The 18683-nt window shown below is 45.0% G+C and overlaps 1 protein-coding gene and 1 pseudogene across 2 annotated transcripts in view; one reads left to right on the plus strand and one right to left on the minus strand.

Moving 5' to 3' along the window:
- Nucleotides 1-18683, minus strand: part of Maml3 (mastermind like transcriptional coactivator 3) — a 417197-nt gene that overhangs the window by 34559 nt on the left and 363955 nt on the right. The gene's annotated exons all lie outside the window — the stretch shown is intronic.
- Nucleotides 13911-14939, plus strand: LOC147823430 (small nuclear ribonucleoprotein G pseudogene; annotated as a pseudogene).

Raw genomic sequence — 18683 nt, forward strand, 5'->3', positions numbered from 1 at the left:
TGTCAACTTGATTAGACTGAGAAATCCCTAGGAATTAGTAAAGCATTCTTCTGAGTCTGTGAGAGTGTTCCAGGGATCAATGACATGAGGGGAAGCAAACTGAGGGGAAAGACCCACCCTGATTGTGGGTGGCTCCATCTGATAGTCAGAGACTCAGATGAAAAACAGCTTCTCCTTTGAGGAGGCCTTCCGGTGCAGACTCTCCTGCTCTTTCTGTTTCCTGGCTGCCAGGAGGTAGACAGCTTGCCTCTACCATGCCCTTCCACCATGATGTTTCTCCCTCACCACAGGCCAAAAAAGCAACGGAGCCAGCTGACCATGGACTGAAACCTCTGAACCATGAGCCATAAACCTTTCTTCCTTGTTATTCTCGCATTTTGTCACAGCAGCAGGAAGCTGACTAACACAGGGAGAAAGCAAATCATTGGTAATTATTACCACAAAATATTAATTACTTGATAATTTTCCTACCAAAATATTCAAATAAAATAAGGATCATGCCTGCTTCCTTCCATTGTATGGAGTATTATTATTTTTTGAACCAATTATTATAGATGTTTACATCATTTTTGATTTTTCACCATTTAAATTAATCCTGAAAAAACACCCTCATACCTTAAAATAAGTCTTTGTTCATCCCTTGATTGTTTCCTTCAAATAAATTCCTAAAAGTAGAAGTCCTGGGTCAAAGAGCACAAATATTCGTAAGGCTCCCATTTTGGTATTTATCCTCAAATCACCCTCTCCAAAGTTTTACCTGTTGATACTCCCATTAGGAATATGCGAGGGTCTCTGGATTATACTTTAGAGTCAATATTTTTTAAATGACCAGTTATGATTCTGTATCTTCTTTCCTATTTTAGTATATGTGCTGCCGAAGTGAGCATGGCATCTTTCTTTCCTAGTGAACAGAAGACAAATAAAACACTTGGCTAATATGTGATCATCCCAGAACGCTCTTCAGTTCTTTTTCTGCTGCCCTAAATCCTGGGTGCAGGCTTAGCAGCCTCTACTTTTCTTACTCAGCACGCTGACATCCATGCCTCCTGGCCTCCCTCTGCCACGAACACTCCTCCACGGAGGTGTCACCTGAGATCCTTCAGCTTCTGCTGAGAGGCAAGGCCTCTGGGGACCAGAGTGAAAATCCACATTTTCATTCCTCTAGTTGGCTGGGCTGCCTTGCCAGCACCAATCCTTATGACTGTCAGCTGGTTTGCTGTTCTATGTTTCAACAGCCACAAGCCAGGATAACACGTGTGGGCTCTGGGAATGAGAAGCACTGAGAGTAACACTGGAGAGAGTCTGCTCCTGTTATTCAGCATGGACCCTCACTGCCTTAACATCTTGGCCAAAAGATAAGTATGCCAGCGATGATGGCTACCAAGTTAGAATCTACTCCTTTGTTATGAGGGCAACGAGTGGGTTCAGGATTCCAAATTACTGTACTCTCCTTGGTCCACATATATAGCTTACTACAATAGCAAAAAAAATAAAAAAATAAAAAGGAGGAAGAGTGAAGTTTTGGATGTCAGTATTAGACGAATATTGACATACATAGCAAAGTAATATTATCTATTGATGAAATTACTACAAGCTAGGAAGTTCTACCAAGTTTGAGTTGTATGAATTTTTTTTTTTGGTACCGGGGATCGAACTCAGGTCCTTGAGCTTACAAGGCAGGCAGCAGAACCACTGAGCTAAATCCCCAGCCCTGAGTTGTATGAATTTTAGGCAATGAATGAAGATATAGCAATACTTAAAAAAATTTTTAAAAAATACAATGAACCCGACTTTCTGTAATTTCTAATGCAATTTGTTTACTGAATACCACAGGGGCCAAAGTTGGTTGAAAGCAGTTTTTGCAAATTTGAAGTCAAATTAGCCCTAGCTCTAATTAGTTCTAGCTCTGCAGAACTTGTGTCCAAACCCCCACAGTGGTCTGAGAAAGAATAAATCCAGGTGTGAGAATGGCAACTGGAGAGTTAACTCAAAAGTTGGTTGTTCATCTACATAATTCATTAGATAAGCTACCCATAGTGGGAGAAAAATTGTCTCTTGAATATAAGAATAGCACAGCATATAGGTACTACATCTTACCTTCTAATCCTGATTTGTATTGTTTAATATACTTTAAAAATAACACTTCCCTCCCAGTGAAAAAAGTTGGATGCTCTTGAAAAATATGATATGCATTGATAAATGGTTATTCACTTTTAAAGTCTCCTATGATATTGAATAGATCTTTAAAATTTTGAGAAGATTTTTATTATGTGCCCCAAGACATTCAAAGTAAAGCATGTATACTGGTCTGTGCAACACATCATATACGGCTGAAGAGAGAAATTGGCCTTACAAAATCATCCCTTAATATTTTCATAGGATATCCCAAGAAATATACCTGTGCTCCAAGCCTAAACCACAAACAGTTCCTGATAAACCAGTTAACTCCTACCTCCCAGGGAAGCTGGTAATAAGTAATGATTTGGGAAATGATCTGGATGTGGCATGCTAAGCTGGCTTAGGCTTCCACCAGCATAGACAGCCTTTTGCTCATTGCATACCTCCTTTCTCCACCTGCAAAGATTTGCTCTGGACTGGATTAATGTCTGATAGCTCAGGCTCCATGAAACACTGAATATCAGCACACAGTATTCTTGAGAAGTAAAGTAAGATGAACTCTCTAAGGAAGCAGGGAGGTTTCCAAAGCCAGTTCCCCTCCCTTTCTCCCTGAGGTTTCTAGGGAGGCTCTTAACTTTGTAGGCTTGATTTGAATACATGACTGAGTCTCTGTCAAAACATCTCCCACCATTAGCAGCTTGGAAGCAAATTCTCAGAGCAATCAGACAACTCACTGTGGCACCAGAATGAAACCAGCAGCCCTGCCTGCTTTGCTCCAGCCCCAAACTCATGCCTATGTGTTTCCAGCCTCTGAAAATAGTGCTACCATTCTGCTAGCCAGAAGTCCAAGCCAGAGGCTCACCTTGGACCCTTCCCCGCTGATCCTTCATGACCAAACCTCTAGGGACTGGCAGATTGTACCCCTTATGTCATCCCTTCTGGCATTTCATTGGTTCGGGTTGCTAACTTCCTTTAGATCCTTCTGTGAGTCCATTTTCTGCTCTTGGTTTCCACCAATACAACGCTCCCCCCAGCCACCCTCCCCAGACTGATCTTCCTAATCATGCTTGGATTCATCAGTCCTTCTACCCACACCTTCACTTTAGCAGGGAAAATCACATTCCTTAGCAAGGCACACTTCATGACCCAGCTCTCTGCCCAGCCTGTTGGCTGCCCCGTGCTCACACTGCTCCTACCATATTACTTTTATTCATCGGAAGGGCTCTTGCTCTCTGCTGAGCACTTTCTCTGTCTCCAGTCCTCCTACTTTCACTCTTCACCTGGGTAACTCCTTTGAGTCATCCTTTAATACTGACATCCAATAGCACACCCAGGAAGCCTTCTCTCCCATCAGTGTGGCTGACCCTTTCCTGTCTGAATAGCTTAAACACTCTGCATTTTCTCCACTGGAGTTTTTGTTGCCCGTAGCATGATCATGCACCTGAGGGGTTATGCGCTATCTCTCCATTAGGCTAGGTATCCCTCACCAGCCTTTGTCTTTGTACTTGCCTTTTATAGGGCTTGCAGGGAGTAGGGACTCAATAAATGAGCAAATGAATGAATGACAGAAAACATGTCTATAATCAGCTGCTTCCTAAACCTTCCCAAATTCATGTGGGGCCTTTTGCAGATCAACTCAGGATCCTTATGTGCTTTTCCTGAGGCCCTTCTTAGAGCTCAGTTCTGAGCATCTGTGGAATAGGTGTGTGCCTTCCGACTTGGCAGATGAAGCCCGTGTATGCATTGCTGAGCAGAAGAAAAGACCTGAGGAGTCATTATAGCACCTGAATCTGTCTTTTAAAGTTTTCTTTTTTGTTAAAATTTTAAGATATGGTGACTATAACTGACTGATATTTCTGTGTGTATAGAAGTGGCCAGAAGATATTTCTGACGTGTACCCAGATGTGCATCTAATATCAAGCACATACTATAATCTATGTATCTATATGACTCACTATGGGTTAAATCCTGGACATGATGGTCATAGTAGTTTTCCTTCCTCCTTTCCTGCCAATCCTCACTGCAGGATGATGTTCTGTATGTTACTAGACACTTCTGGTTCCCTCCTGTGGCCTCCCTTTATTTTCCATCAACAGCTTGCCCAGAATAGGCAATTTCACACTCTTTATCTATACCATCTGATAGCTAGCTTGCCTGTTCCCCAGTTCCTCTAAATGATTCACATTTTTCTCAAGGCTTTTCCCAGACCAAACTAAAGTTTCATGGAGACTACTCTCCACTGACAAATAAACCAAGTGATATTGCTGCTTCCAGAACATCAATCACACAAAGGATGACTGAGCTGGAGGGACCTCCGGGCAGCATGGCACCTGGACTTCTCTTGATGAGACTTGACAGGAGATTTTGTTGGATGTTTGTCCATCCATCCATCTGTGAAAAATCACAGGGATTGGCTGAGAGACTGGTTCTAAACTGAACAGAATGTGTCTGGAGACAGATGTCCAAGACTTCACAGTCACCCAGAGAAGTACTTCTCGCCCATGGGATTTCTCCCCAAGCCCCGATGTTGAAACTGAAGTGCAAGGGAAGAGAGAAACGTGTCCAGGTGAAACTCTCAGGCAGGGCGGCACGGGGGACAACAGTTATGACAGAGAGAGGGGAACCCACAGCAGAGGAACAGTCCAGTTATTCCCCCGAGGAAATGGCATCAGGAGGATTGGGGGACAGCTATGTCCTGCTTTGAATATCAACACAGGAAACTACACAGAATAAACAGAAGAAACCCGCTGGGGCAAGGAGATGGCCATGGCGCCTACATGGCAGGGAGACCCTGCTGCCCGCTGTGACACATCCATCCTCCTTTTCCCTTGGACCAGCATTCCCCTCTCACAGCTTAGCTGCTGTTAGGCGCAGGCCCTGCTGTAGGTTGGAAGCCCAGGCTACGTCTTGGCCATAAATCATTTTAGCACTTAGGCCAATTGCCTTCTAGATTCTAAAAAGAATAGCAAATGTCAGAGGTTATCTCTAGGACTTACGAACAATACTGTTGTTTTTTGTTTTCTTTACCTAGTTTGTACTTCCTGTATGCTCTATTAGAAGCATATGATTATATTTTTCTGAGAGACATTGTTTTGATATTTAGGGGAAAGGAAAGTGACCCAAGATTTACAATCTTCTCTCTTCATGGCAGTGAAAATACTTGATGCTAAGACTGAATGAATGTTGGGAGAGCAGAAGGAATCCTGAGGACCAGAACCAAGGGAATGGCTGACTCATCCACGGGGAGTCAAGTTAAACAGGATATGGATTTCCGGCAAAGTTTTAGGACACAAGATTAAACACAGGATTTGTGAAAATATATAACACAAACAGGCTGCTGTTCCTTGGTGCTGTAATCTGCTACCTATGTGATGAATCTGGAAATGGACATTGACCCGGAAAGGGGTGCCTAATGCGAGGCTGTGAGGTGCTGATGTTGATCTGAACGCAGGCAGGAGATATAATGACACAAACCTGAAAAACTGGGCTAAAACCTGCTTGCAGAGTCAAAAGGCAACACAGACAAAACTTAGAAGGGATAAATCTAGAACACAGGTGAAAAAAACATCAGAGCTGAGCACAGTGGCACACACCTAGAATCCAGATACTCAGGAGGCTGAGGCAGGAGGATCAAACAGCAGTTTGAAATCAGCCTGGGCAACTTATTGAGACTCTGTCTCAAATAAAATTAAAAAGGGTTTAATCTTCAGTAACACCCACACCTACACACACAATTAGCCAATACATTCACGAAGGGAGGCAGGGAAGTGAGTTAGACTGAATGTGGGCTTTTGGAGTCAGGCAGGCCACTGGGGTTCTTTAAATCCTCCCACTTTGTGCAAGTTACACAACCTCACTCAGAGTAGGTGGGAGAATTAAGCAAGGTACTGCTGGTACAGTGTGTAGCACAGCGCCAGTTCCTGGGCACAGGACGTGCCCGATAACTGGCAGCTGCTATTACTGTAACTATTAAATGCGGGCTGCCAAGAATTGGTCGTGTGCAGAACACTAAGGAGTTCCGTCGCCACAGGAGCAGTAAGTACAGACCAAGCAATGAGGCTGTGAAACAACTGAACTGGAACCCGAGCGCAGACGGGGAGGAAAATGTTCCGTTCTGTCCACACAGATTCACAGAAGCTGTCGCAGTACTGTCTGGCTCACCGAGTCCTGAGAGCCATCAGGAGGCCGAGGGCAGCCAGTTGTGTGACACATTAGCGAGAAACAAGAGGAGGAACCGGGTGCATCTGGTAAGGAGAGAGAAGCCTGACAGTCACGACTCTCGAGACTCAAGGGCTCTTACATGGAAAAGAGTTAGATTACTCTGCTCCTCGAGAGGACCAAAATCTAAAAATCTTTAGCTGAGTTTCTTAACAAAAGGGAAGGCTTTCAACAGGCTGAGCACTGGACAAGACTGCTTGAGTCTCCATTCTGTGGATGCTCAGAGCCCAGGCGAGAGTCACTTAGGGACCCAGAGAGACCCTCACAATGGCTCCCTTCTTCCCCTTCCCTGAGACAGCAGCAACAGCTCCTACGGCCAGCCGACCGCTGCAGCTCCCTCCATTCCCTTAGTAGCTATAGGAAGGACACTGTGATCCCTGACAGGGACTAAAGGATGAGCCAGGTGTGTACATCCCGGTGAAGTGGGGAGTCTGGGGCAGCGATGGAGATTAGCACAGGCCCTGGAAGCACAAAGGAAATTCAAGTGAGCCAGGCTGCCTGGGTCCAGAGGGCCAGAGGGGGTTCTGGGAGAGTGGGGTCTGGATGCTGTACAGGGACTGGTTACATAAAGCATCAGCAGCAGCAGGGGAAACGTGAGCAAAGCCAAGGGAGTAGGAAACTGTGGACAGCAGTCACACGCTGCTGGATTGGGATGTGCAGGAATGACTTAGAGGATGTGCGCTGGAGAGGCTGGAAGGACCGAGCACCCGGGGAGGCCAGGGTGGGCTTCTAAGGGCCTGCGTGCCACATGCACAGAATGCAGTCGAGGGACTCTCATTCTAACTGCAGCTCCAGGATCCCGACTCATCCCTGGCCTCTAGAAACTATTTGTGCAATTGTCTGTTTCAACGCTATCAACCAGCTTTCTGTCACTCTAACAAATACCTGAGCCAATCAACTCATAAGGGGGATAGGTTTACTCTGGCTCCCAGTCTGGGTGGTTTGAGCTCATGGTCTGTTGGCCTCACCTTACTGCTTTTGGGCCTGTGGCCAGGCAGCGCATCATAGTAGAAAAGCAAAAGAGAGGAAGAGGAAGGAGCCGGAGTCCACCATCCTCTTCAAGGCACAACCTCAGTGATCCAAAGACCACTCACCAGGCCCCACCTCTTAAATCATCTCCCACCTCCCAATAGGCTGGAAGCCTTTGGGGTACGCTTATCCAGACCACAGCCATTACCGAGTATGTGCTGTGCTCCATGAGCCTTTGAGCCTTATAATCTAACTTACTGCGCTAGCCCAGTGCCTGACACTCAGTAGGTGCTTAATAAACACTGTATGTTTTCATTGAAAGAATGCTTTGGAACAGAAAGATCTAAGTTCACAGAGTTTGGGTGAGGTTTCCTAAGTAACTGTATGTCGAGGGGTTAGAATGCTACCTGTCCCTGGAAAGCATCAGTAAGGAAGAACTGTTGTTATTATTACTCATTTGCTTTTCTTGTTCTCTTGTTGGTTTTGCAAGCAAGCTCACTGTGTGGTACCTTTGGTTTTGTGGCTGCCCCTGCTTCATATACTTTGATGGCTAATGGTGTTTGTCAAATACTAACAGCCCTCAAAGAAGCCTCAGCATACAGACAGTTACAGAAATATTCCGTCATAATTACCACAGAGGGACATGTGAAGGACAGCAAAGAGGAATAAATTTTTCTTTCTTTTTTTTTTTTGTACTGGGGATCGAACTTAAGACCTTGCACTTGCGAGGTAGGCGGCAGAACCACTGAGCTAAATCCCTGGCCCTGAGAGGAATAAATTTCGCAGTGGGAATCCCAACACTCATCTTGGCAGGGGTCCTTCTCAAGGGAGTGTACAAGTGTTACACAGGCTCTGTTGCCAGACTAATAGCCAGAACTGGTGCCTCCAAAGGGAACTCTGGGGAAGAGCCAGATGGTAGGTGGTATGAATACAGTTATCTGCAGACCTCTCAGGCATCCAAGGGACTTTAATCTGGTGGGGTGAGGCCAGGTACAGTCACAGGGTCTCCCTAGGGAGGACAGAAGTGTGGCTGTTGTGCTATTTGGTCATCCAAAGGCACAAGTCAGGTTTTAACACATTGTTTTTTCCTGCTTCTCTTGGCATAGTGTCCTTCTGGCCTATGGATGGACTGGAACTGCCTGTTTTCATTTACAGGGAAAATGACCAGTAGTGTTTGGTGTAAATACATGTTCTAAGATTCACAGGGAACTGGGCCAGGGATTTAGCTCAGTGGTTCTGCTGCCTGCCTCACAGGCACAAAGTCCCGAGTTCGATCCCCGGTACCAAAAGAAAAAAAAAAAAACACAGGGAACAGAACTTTTTCTGAAAATCTACAGACTTATTCATGGGTAGCAATCTAGCTTTTTAGGATCTGGTAAAAAGTTGGTATTAGTTAGCTTTCTGTTGTTGTGATAAAATGTCAGACATGCACAACACAAAGGAGAAAAGGTTTATTTTGCCTCATGGTCTCAGACGTTTTAGTCCATGGTTGGCTAGCTCCAAAACAGAAACATTATGGTGGAAGGGCCTGGTGGAGGAAAGCTGCTCACCTCATGGCAGCCAGGAAGCAGTGAATTAGAAAGAGCCAGAGACAGAGGAAATGGGCTGGGCACAAGAACAAGCTCTTCTGGGTCACAACCCCAGTGACCCACTTCCTCCAATGAGGCCCCACCTCCTGACAGCATATTCAGCTATGACCTCATTAATGGATCAATCCACAGATAAGGTTGGTACCATACAGTCTAATCACCTTCCAGAAGCCCCACTTCTGACCACATGAGCATTTGAGGGGTCATTTTTTGATCTAAACCATAATGGGTCATAGGCATCCCTTGTGGATAAGAACCTAACTCCTAAGAGGAGGTATCTCCAACCATAGGATTATGCCCAGAAAGAACTTAACATTCTTCTAGGCCATAAAGAAAATCTTGGAGTATTCCCGGTCCCCTGAATGACTAAGGCCCCATATGAAGCAAAGAGTTTGGATTCTATGAGAAGTAAGGCAGCTGCTCCAAGGCTATCTGTTCAATGCAGTGCGGACACATGGCATTACAACATGCTGGGTCCCTACACCAGGGCTTCTGGTCAGTTCTTGAATCAGGAGAGAAAAATGAAGTTTAGGTATTAAAAGCTTGTGGGAAGCTGAACCGACTGCAATTGCCAAAATAAACAAAATTGCTTAATGAATCTAACTGAAAAAAACCTGTTCAGCATTGGATTAAAAAAAAAAGTCATGTTGATGCTGCCCCTGTTTATTTGGCTGAGTCCTGGACGGAGAGGGTATATTTAGCCTCCATGCTTGCAGGATTGTATCCTGCAGCTCAACAGGAAATATCTGGAGTCACAGCTAAAGATATCTCTGCATGTTCAGAAATTTACAAGTAGCTGTAAAAGTAGAGCTATGGTGGGCAGAGGGCTGGAACAGTCTCTCTTTCAAATGAGAGAGGCCACTGAATTAAACCCTCGAATATACCGAGTTCATGGCAGGCAGAGTGCACCTGACATGCTAAAAATAGCCAAAGTGGAAATGCTTCTGTTGCTAAAATAATACTGAACCGATGTGCTCCTTTTCTAAACCTGCAAGAAATGGGTGAAGGGGTACAGGGTGGCTTCCAAGATTCCAAAAAATGTGCAAAATCCATATGGAAGTGAAGCAAGGAACTTCGTAGCTTTGCTACTTTTCAAAAAAAGAAATAGCTTCCTTAAACTAAGAGAAATGAAACAGCGTTTATTTATATATTTTGTGGTTCTGGGGACTGAACCCTGGGCCTCACATATGCCACGTGAGCACTCTACTATTGAGCTACGTCTCCAAAGCAGTCAGATATAGTAGGACCAAAACCACTTTGCCTGCCTGGATCTACAGTTCTGCAGGCCGGCAATTATGTTGACAACCATCTCGGTCAGAAACCATTTATTTATTTATTTATTTATTTATTTTGGTACCGGCGATCGAACTTGGGCCCTTGCACTTGCGAGGCACGCAGCGGAACCACTGGGCTAAATCCCCGGCAGAAACCATTTATTTTTAAACATCCTTTTGCTGGACTCCCTTAGCAGACCCACCCTCCACTCACTAACGCCTGGCTGCAGAGGTCCCGCTTGCTTCGTACGCAAGCTGACCGCTTAACTGGATGGAAAAGGGTGAGCGTATATGACAGAGGGGCCACTACCCTTTTCTGAGTGACCAGCAGGTCCAACAACAGCTTAACTTCATTCTGTGACTGAGGGCAGTGGCTTATTTTTGGCAAGTGCCACTTTTCTCTTTGTGCAATGTGGAGCTAATACAGATCACCTGCGTGACCTTCCAAGGAGCTAATGCGGGCAAACGCACTTCGTGGCGCTGTTGCTACTGGGCATCTTTCTGGAGTGGCAAGGAACTATGGCAACCTCTCCATGAAATTAGAGGGCCGGGCACACTCACAGCTCGCCTGTGGTCTCTTTTGTGGGATGGTGCCTCTTAGGCAGGTAAAAGCATTGTCTCATTCCTCCTGGAGCAGAGGGAATACAAGACAGTGTTCGCTTTCTGTCACAGCCTGGTTCATTGCCAGCATTGCCGGCCACACTCCTGGTTCCGTAGCTGTGATTCCTGCAGGCAGCTTACAGAACAGGGCTGGGCCTGTGCTACTGGGAAGCAGGGACTGAGGCAGAGGTGAGCACCACCTTCCTGGGAATGGCTGTTATCCGTGCCCGGCCTGGTCCATTCTCGAAGCCAGGAGAGAAATGCCTACCTTTTCTTAGGCAGTCCCACAAAAGCTGCTGTTTGGGCTGCCACTTTCCATAGGGGACTATTATTTATTTTCTTTGGCTCTTTGCTTTTCCCTCTCCTCTACCTTACATGTTTCATTTAAATCTGTTAAAAAAATAAGTTTACCATCACGGGCCCTGTGAGGCAGATGGACATAACTGTGAATGCATATATATATATTTTTTGGTACCAGGGATCGGACTCGGGACCTTGCATTTGCAAGGCAGGTGCCAGAACCACTGAGCTAAATCCCAGGCCCGTGTGAATGCATATTGTTTAAAACTGGAAGGGAATATTAAAAAAGAAAACTACTCATTGTGTTAGGGTAATGGGATTATGAAGGCTTCCCTGGCCCCTTTTCTACACCAATATTAAATAGTGTTGTTTTTTTTTTAAAGAAGCTGGGTGTGGTGGTGCATGTCTATAATCCCCACACTCTGTGAGGCTGAGGAAGCAGGAGGACTGTAAATTTGAGCCCAGCCTGGCCTGCTTAGTGACTCAGTGAGACCCTGTCTCAAAAATAAAGAAAATAAAATAAAAAACTCTGGGTTGTAGTTTAGAGGGAAGGTCCTGAGTTTAATCCCCCATACCACTCACCAGGCAGGAAGAAAAGAGAGAAGAAAAGAAGGAAGAAAGGAGGGAAGGAAGGAAGGAAGGAAGGAAGGAAAGGGTAACTGGAGTTTTAATATGTTATAAAACAGCAATTGTTACTCTGATTTTACCTTTACTGGGCTTAAAAGTGCAAAGTTAAAGAAATGCCACATAGGCTAATGTATTTCAACATCGTAATCATATTTTCAGCCTCTCAAGTATTTTAAGGGCGGCCTCCTTCAATTCAAGGTCATTATCTTGGAGAATGCAGTAAATGGCAAAGGATGTGTAGCATTCAACAATGGAAGAGCAAATCACAGCTTTCCATCTGGAAACCCCTTAGGAACTGCTAGAGTTTGGGTCCTGAATGTCCCTCAAAGGCCCATGAATGGAAAGCCTGTGGCACTAATGGGGGGTGGTGGAATCTTTAGGAGGTGGGGCCCAGGGGAGGAAGATAGGTCATTGGGGATGTGGCCTTGAACGGGCTATTGGGACCCTAGACCCTCTTCTTTCTCTTTCTTTGCTTCCTGGCCACTACAAAGTGAGCAGCTTCTTCTACCAAGTGCAGCCACCATGATGTGTTCCTTTGCCATAGACCCAAAAGCAACATGTTGATCACCCATGAGGGGAAACCTCCAACACTGTGAACCAAAATAAATGTTTCCTTCCCTTATTTTTGAGATGTATCTCATTGTGTTGCCCAGGATGATCCTGAATTCTCGGGGTCCAGCAAGTCTCCTACCTCATCCTCCTAAGGAGCTGGAACTATAGGCATATGCCACTGTGCCTGTGTAAATTTTCCTCTTTAAACTGATTCATTTGAGGTATCTGTTATAGTAACAGAATGCTAACACAGAAGTCTACAATCTATTCAACTGATGAAAAATGAAGTATTTATTGAACACCTGTTAAGTGCCGATCATCAGACAGGGTGTTGTGTATGTCCCTTTAGTTTACCCATTTTCCTATTTCTTGTCTCACAACTCATTCAACACTGGTTGTTTGGCAGTCAACATTCCTCATTCTTTATTAAAGCACTTGGTGCCAAGATAGTGCCAGTGAGGGGAACTTCTAACAACTATGGTTCCTCAAATAAACAACCATAAGCTGTTACAAAATAGGACTTGAGATGTATGGCAGCTGGCTACATCCCAATGTTTCTTCAGGGGCACACAGAATGGGCACCTGATTAACTCTAATGTAGAAACTCCATACTGGGCCAGGCCCACCAACCACTTTGGGTGGCACCAAGGGACACATTAAGAAAGCACAGTTATCTATGTCGATGTTGACTTCCGCTCGTGAGGCTCACACTCCAAACCATATTAGATTGAACTCGGGTCCTTGCGCTTGCACAGCAGGCGGCAAACCACTGAGCTAAATCCCTGGCCCGTGTTAGATGCTTTCTCTAAACCATGTTAAATTTTCTGTAACATTGCCTCATAGACCTGTGACATTACCATAAGTCATTTCAAAAGCTATTTATAGTTCTGCTCTTACCACATCTTAAGTTAATAAAGTTCCATAAGCTTAAGTCAAGCAGCTATGTAAATGAGTGATGCCTTTCTTCCCTCCTTGAATTTTCCTTTTTTGGTCTCCAGGGATGGTCCTCCTGGTGTGGTTTTACCATACCAGAATTTGTTGGTGTTTGCACTAAATACATATTTGGTGATATTAAAGAATTCAGTTATAGTTCTTTTTTGTCTCATATATTCAGATAGAAGAATCCAAACTTGTTTTTTTTTTGGTACAGGGGATTGAACTCGGGACCTTGTGCTTGCAAAGCAGGCAGCAGAACCACTGAGCTAAATCCCTGGCCCGTATTTTGATTCTTAAAAACCAGCTACTTTATGATTTCCATGTGTTAGTATTTACTATGGCTTATGTTAATCTAGCTTTAGCAATTAAAAGTATGGCTTAGCCGGCCAAGTATAAACACCTATTTTGATATAAATTTGTAAATACCTCTTTATGAATCAACAGCAATGTAGATAGGCAACACTAGATCCTTAAAGTAGGATCCTTAGGAAGCAAAGCAATAGTAATGTGAATTCCTGGTGCTACTGTTGATACCATAGCCATGGAGGGAAGATGGCCTTGTGGGGCCAGGGCAGAAAGCAGTTCTGTTGCTATGTGATACTGTCCTGGCTGATGCATGGGGTCTGGAAGACAGAAATCAAGGCTTGAGAGCCTTCACAGCTCTCTAGACCAACAACAGCGTGGGCCAGCCCCTCCTCAACAACTGCTTCCCCTCAGGTCATCAATATTTGTTCCCCCTTTCTCCCAGGGGGTGATACAGGACAAGACTGCGTTTACTTCGTATCTGTCAACAATGACACAAAGTTGGGGACGGGACATCTATAAGAATGGGAATGTGGTAAAGCTCTGAGCCTACCTCGGGAGCGTGATGGGGGTTGCAGATTCCCTTTCAAAGGATCTCTGAGCCCGAGGATTAGATGATGAGCAAGGCTCACCCTCCTGAGCTGAAAAAACTGAAATTAAATGGTGGCAGACATGTCCAAGGAATACTGCGAGGGTTTGATCCCTTTACGAATCTTGTGATAGATGAATGTGTGGAGATGGCAACTAATGGGGAATACAATATTGGAATGGTGGTAATATGAGGAAATAGTATCATCATGTTGGAAGCCTTGGAACGAGTTTAAATAACTGTTCAGCAGAGAAATCCATGCCCCTCTTCAAACGCTAGTTTCACTATGACCAAAAATTGAGTCATACACATTTTCATATTAAATTTTTGTTAAATAAACTTTTGTAATACTAAAAAAAAAAAGAATGGGAACGTGGTGGCTTAGGTATGGCTGAAGGTGTCTGGCTGTAGTTGCTTTGGTAAGAACACAGTGCTTAGGAAGAATGGTCCCCATCTCTTTCCAGAGTCCACCCTGGTGAATCCTCTAGAGGAAGTCCATGTCTCTGCAGAAGGAGAAGCCTTATTGTCACCGAAGGCTTGTAGATAGCTCCAGCTTGGCAGTGAACTTTTGGGCTCCAGGAGCTCAGTAAGAAGCTGTAAGCAGGGGACAGGACTAGCTAGCTTAGTGGCATGTTCTCGTCTCCCATAGGAGGCCATCTCTCAGACACATGCCAGGGTCATGGAAAACAAAATACGAGGCTCTGGTGAAGAGTGCTCTCTTGTCCCTTTTGTTCTGTAACCCATGGAAGCAGGCCATCTGTATCGAGGTGATTTTCTACTTTAGTCCATGTGGTTTTTCTAGGGAGACTGTCTAGTCTTACAGGAGATCGAAAGGCTTAACAGTTTAATTTCCAGGAAAATCTATATGCACACACCATGCTTATCAACAAGCAATAAAATATGGTGATTTGAAGACTTTTGGTGTCAAGGCTCCTTTTCTCTTAGGTTTCAGAGTCATCTGAAAAATATTTTCATCACTTTTGCATGTGAATAAAAAATAATGCTGGAAAAAAAATCTTTGGAAAATTATGCCTTAAATGGGTTTAGGGAGGAAGCTCTCAAGAGTCCAGTTGCTCCCATGGACAAGGTGATGGCAAGGGGAGGAAAGAGAAGTCCCCACTTGAGTTCTTATACTTTTCCTTTAAAAGGACTCTTGGGTTTGTGTTCCCAGTAATAAGCTCCCCTCAGGAGTAACAGAGATGGGTGGTAGCTGGGTTGGAGCAGGACAGAATAGGACACTGACGTCAGGGGACTAGGCTACCACTTGTTGGAAAGATGGTCTTTGTTTCTAAAAATAAGTCTGACCTTGTTTTCTGGAATGTTCCCTGGAATGAAGGCAGCCAGCTGCTGGCCTCTTTTTAGAAGCAGCTCAGAAGCCCTCAGTCCAGAGGTGAGTTGGAAAGACCCTCCAGATCTTCCACACAACAAAGCAAATGGTGTAAGAGACACTTTGTCCTGAAAGCTCATGGGTGGCATTGTGTATCTGTAAAGCAAGTTAAGCCCGGCCCAATGGGTGCTGTGTGTGTGGACTGCACCGGAACCAGGAGGGGAGCATTGGGATGGGGAGAACACCAGGTAGGAAAGTTCGCCTGGGGGTTGTGAGCAGAGGAACAGCCAGAGGTGACTATGTTTTAGGACCTTTTCCTCATATAAAGGCCCTCTATGATGGATTCACACCATCCCTTCCATCAGGCTCTCTACAGCATGCCCTACCATTCCTAACTTTTCTTTCATTCACAAAGTCTTCACCCAAAGTTTCAGCCACAATTTATAAAATAGCAGTGATGGATTAAGCTGCATACCTAACAACTTCAGGGGTCAAAGCCCTTCTCCTTTGAGGAGACTTTTGGGGAGGGTTTAGGGCAGCCTATGACCAGGGGCTCTTCCAGAGCTGTACAGAGAATGGTCCTCTGAACCCCAACCAAAGTAACTCCATCTTAGCAGGACCCTGTTGTGTCCAGTACCGTCTTCCCCAGGGGCTGAGGCTGTGTGCCCAACTGCAGCACAACGGGGTCACCTACCAGCCAGTGATTGCTGAGATAGGCAGAGTTTCCTGGTTAGGATGGGATGGGGTGGATTACACTCAACTTTCCCCAAGGACCCTTCTTGCTTTGTGTCCTGCTTTTGCTGTTTGAATTAGAGCCCTACCCAACAGCTGGGCAAGGGGGCTGGTGACTTCGCTGATACTGCAGCCACCAGCAGTGCACTGCTCTGAGTAACCCCCAAGAAACTCCTCTACTTGCCAACAGAGCTGGACCTGTCCGACCACTCTGGACTGTCAGAGCCCTCTCAGTTTAGAGGTGTTTCTTTTACCTCTTTCCTGGAAACTCCCAGGACAGGGGGGGCTGAGGATCTCAGAATACTTCAAAGATAAGCCTTGTGCTACAGGCTGGTGTCCTGTATAGGAAGGACTTTCACAACACAAAGGGGCACATTTTGCTGTGTCCCTCTGCTTGAAGAGACCACATGCATAGGTTAAATGTCACAGTGACTTCTTTCCCTCCCCTAATGGTGGAGAGAGTTGGGCATTAGGACTCATGGCTCCAATGTCCTTCCCCCAGATGCTACACTGGAAGAAGATTCCCTAAGACCCAATCTTTTCTATACACGTAGTTGTAACTACAGGAAAATGTAAGGAAAATGGTGGGCATAAATCCACTAGTTCATCTATATGCTGTACCTCTAGAGTTGAGCTGTTGAAAATAATTTTCTGGTTGAGAAGATACATGTAGAAGATTTCTCATGGAACTCTTAGCCTACTGGAGAGCAAATTTCCCAGCCGAGGCCAGTTTCTTATTAATTGACCCACAATGACAGCTTCTACCAGAACCAGCCACAGGTGCTTTGCAGATGCAGATGTCTACTCCTTTTTTTTGGGGGGGGGGGTGCCGGGGGATCAAACTCGGGACCTTGTGCTTGCGAGGCAAGTGGCGGAACCACTGAGCTAAATCCCTGCCCAAGTGGATGCATATTGAAGCCATACTCTTTTTTTTTTTTGTTACCGGGAATTGAACTCGGGTCCTTGCGCTTGTGCAGCAGGTGGAGAAACCACTGAGCTAAATCCCAGGCCGGAGATACAGATGTCAAGGGACATCTAAGGGTCCTTGGGTCTCTAAGGTGGGTGCTGAGCATCTGCAATGAGAATGAGCTCACAGGTGTTATGCAAATGGATGTTTAGGAATCATTACTTCAGCAAAACATTCCTGACCTCTCGTCTTTTAAAGCCAAAAAAAAAAAAAAAATCACATTTTTTAGGTGTTGTTTTTACCTAGCTCATAGTCATTGTTGAGAAGTTACTGTAACATGAGTGGTCCTCCATTAACTTTCACATGTATTGTAGCATGATCTAAAAGGACAAGGTGCCCAAAAATGGCACCCAAAACGGCACAGGTTAGGGAATTTTCCATCCCTGAAGCTGTTCAAGCAGAGGCTGGAAAGCCACTTACCAGGAACACTGGAGAAAGGACTCAAGTGTCACTGGGGGCTCCACTCTGAAATAACGCATTATACTTCTTCTAGTTCCAGGATACTATGATAACACTGTAATGACATCAGCTTTGATATGTCAAACACTACAGTAAGAAAAAGTCTGTGGTGTGTTTAAGAAAATTTCCTTTTTGCAGTGCTGAATCAGAAATTTTATTGGTGATTTTTAAAAGAAGTAAGAAAACTAGTCTATGAAACTGAAGTCCAGAAGCTGAAGACAGAACTATCGATGGACTTGGGAGATTTTAAGCCTTAATTATAATCCCCAAAAGGCAAAGGATCTGCCATCTCATCCTGGTCTGTACAATCCCAAGCCTCCTGATACTGGGTGGCACGAAATGACTAGTGTTCATCAGATCGCAGAACTTCAATCTCTCCTAATGCAAGTTTTCCAATAGCAAAGGAAGCATGTCGTCAATGCCCAGGGAAGCACACTTCTCAGGAGGTAAGCACCTGTCTGTGCCGGTTTCCCCTGTTTCACTGCCACAGTTTCCTCTTCAGCAGTCAAGGTGCACATGTGCACGGATCACTGCTATTAGGCAAAGTGATTTCCAAACACAGACGAAAGTGTGGATAGGAGAGCAGCGTGCACAACACCAAAAGGGTCAGCCTTAATGGGAACAAAAGGTAGGTCTGCACAAAACAAAATAAAAAGGAGGTCCTGAAGTTTCTCACTTAGCTAACAACTCATAAATGACAGTGAATTTTTTACTCTGAAGGTGCTAAACCACTTACACCTATCATGTTGATCAAAAGGTTGCCAAGCACCCGTACTTCTTCGTGGTGTGCGGACTAGACAGAAACACCTTGCTTTCTTTGGAACTCACACTTGAAATTGGCATTTTGAGATGACTAAGAAGACAAGCGTTTGATTCGATAAGAAATTCCAAGCAGGTCCATGGTGCAGTCATGTTTATTATTTCTAACTAGGCCATTTATTTCTAAAACAATCCCCAAGTTTTGGAGTTGAAAACAAATGGCTAGGATTTGAAACAAGCCACACCTGTTCCTCCTTTGCAGCCAGTCAGGGGATCTTCATCTTTTACAGACAACAGCACAGTCCTGGAGAGGCGGCTGCGTCACAGAGCGGCACGTGCCAAGCTTGGCACAGCTCCCGCTGCA

Source organism: Heterocephalus glaber, unplaced genomic scaffold (genome assembly GCF_053883595.1).
Source record: "Heterocephalus glaber isolate CG9 unplaced genomic scaffold, H.glaber_assembly_v1.0 deba00001586, whole genome shotgun sequence".
In the NCBI taxonomy this organism is placed as follows: Eukaryota; Metazoa; Chordata; class Mammalia; order Rodentia; family Bathyergidae; genus Heterocephalus; species Heterocephalus glaber.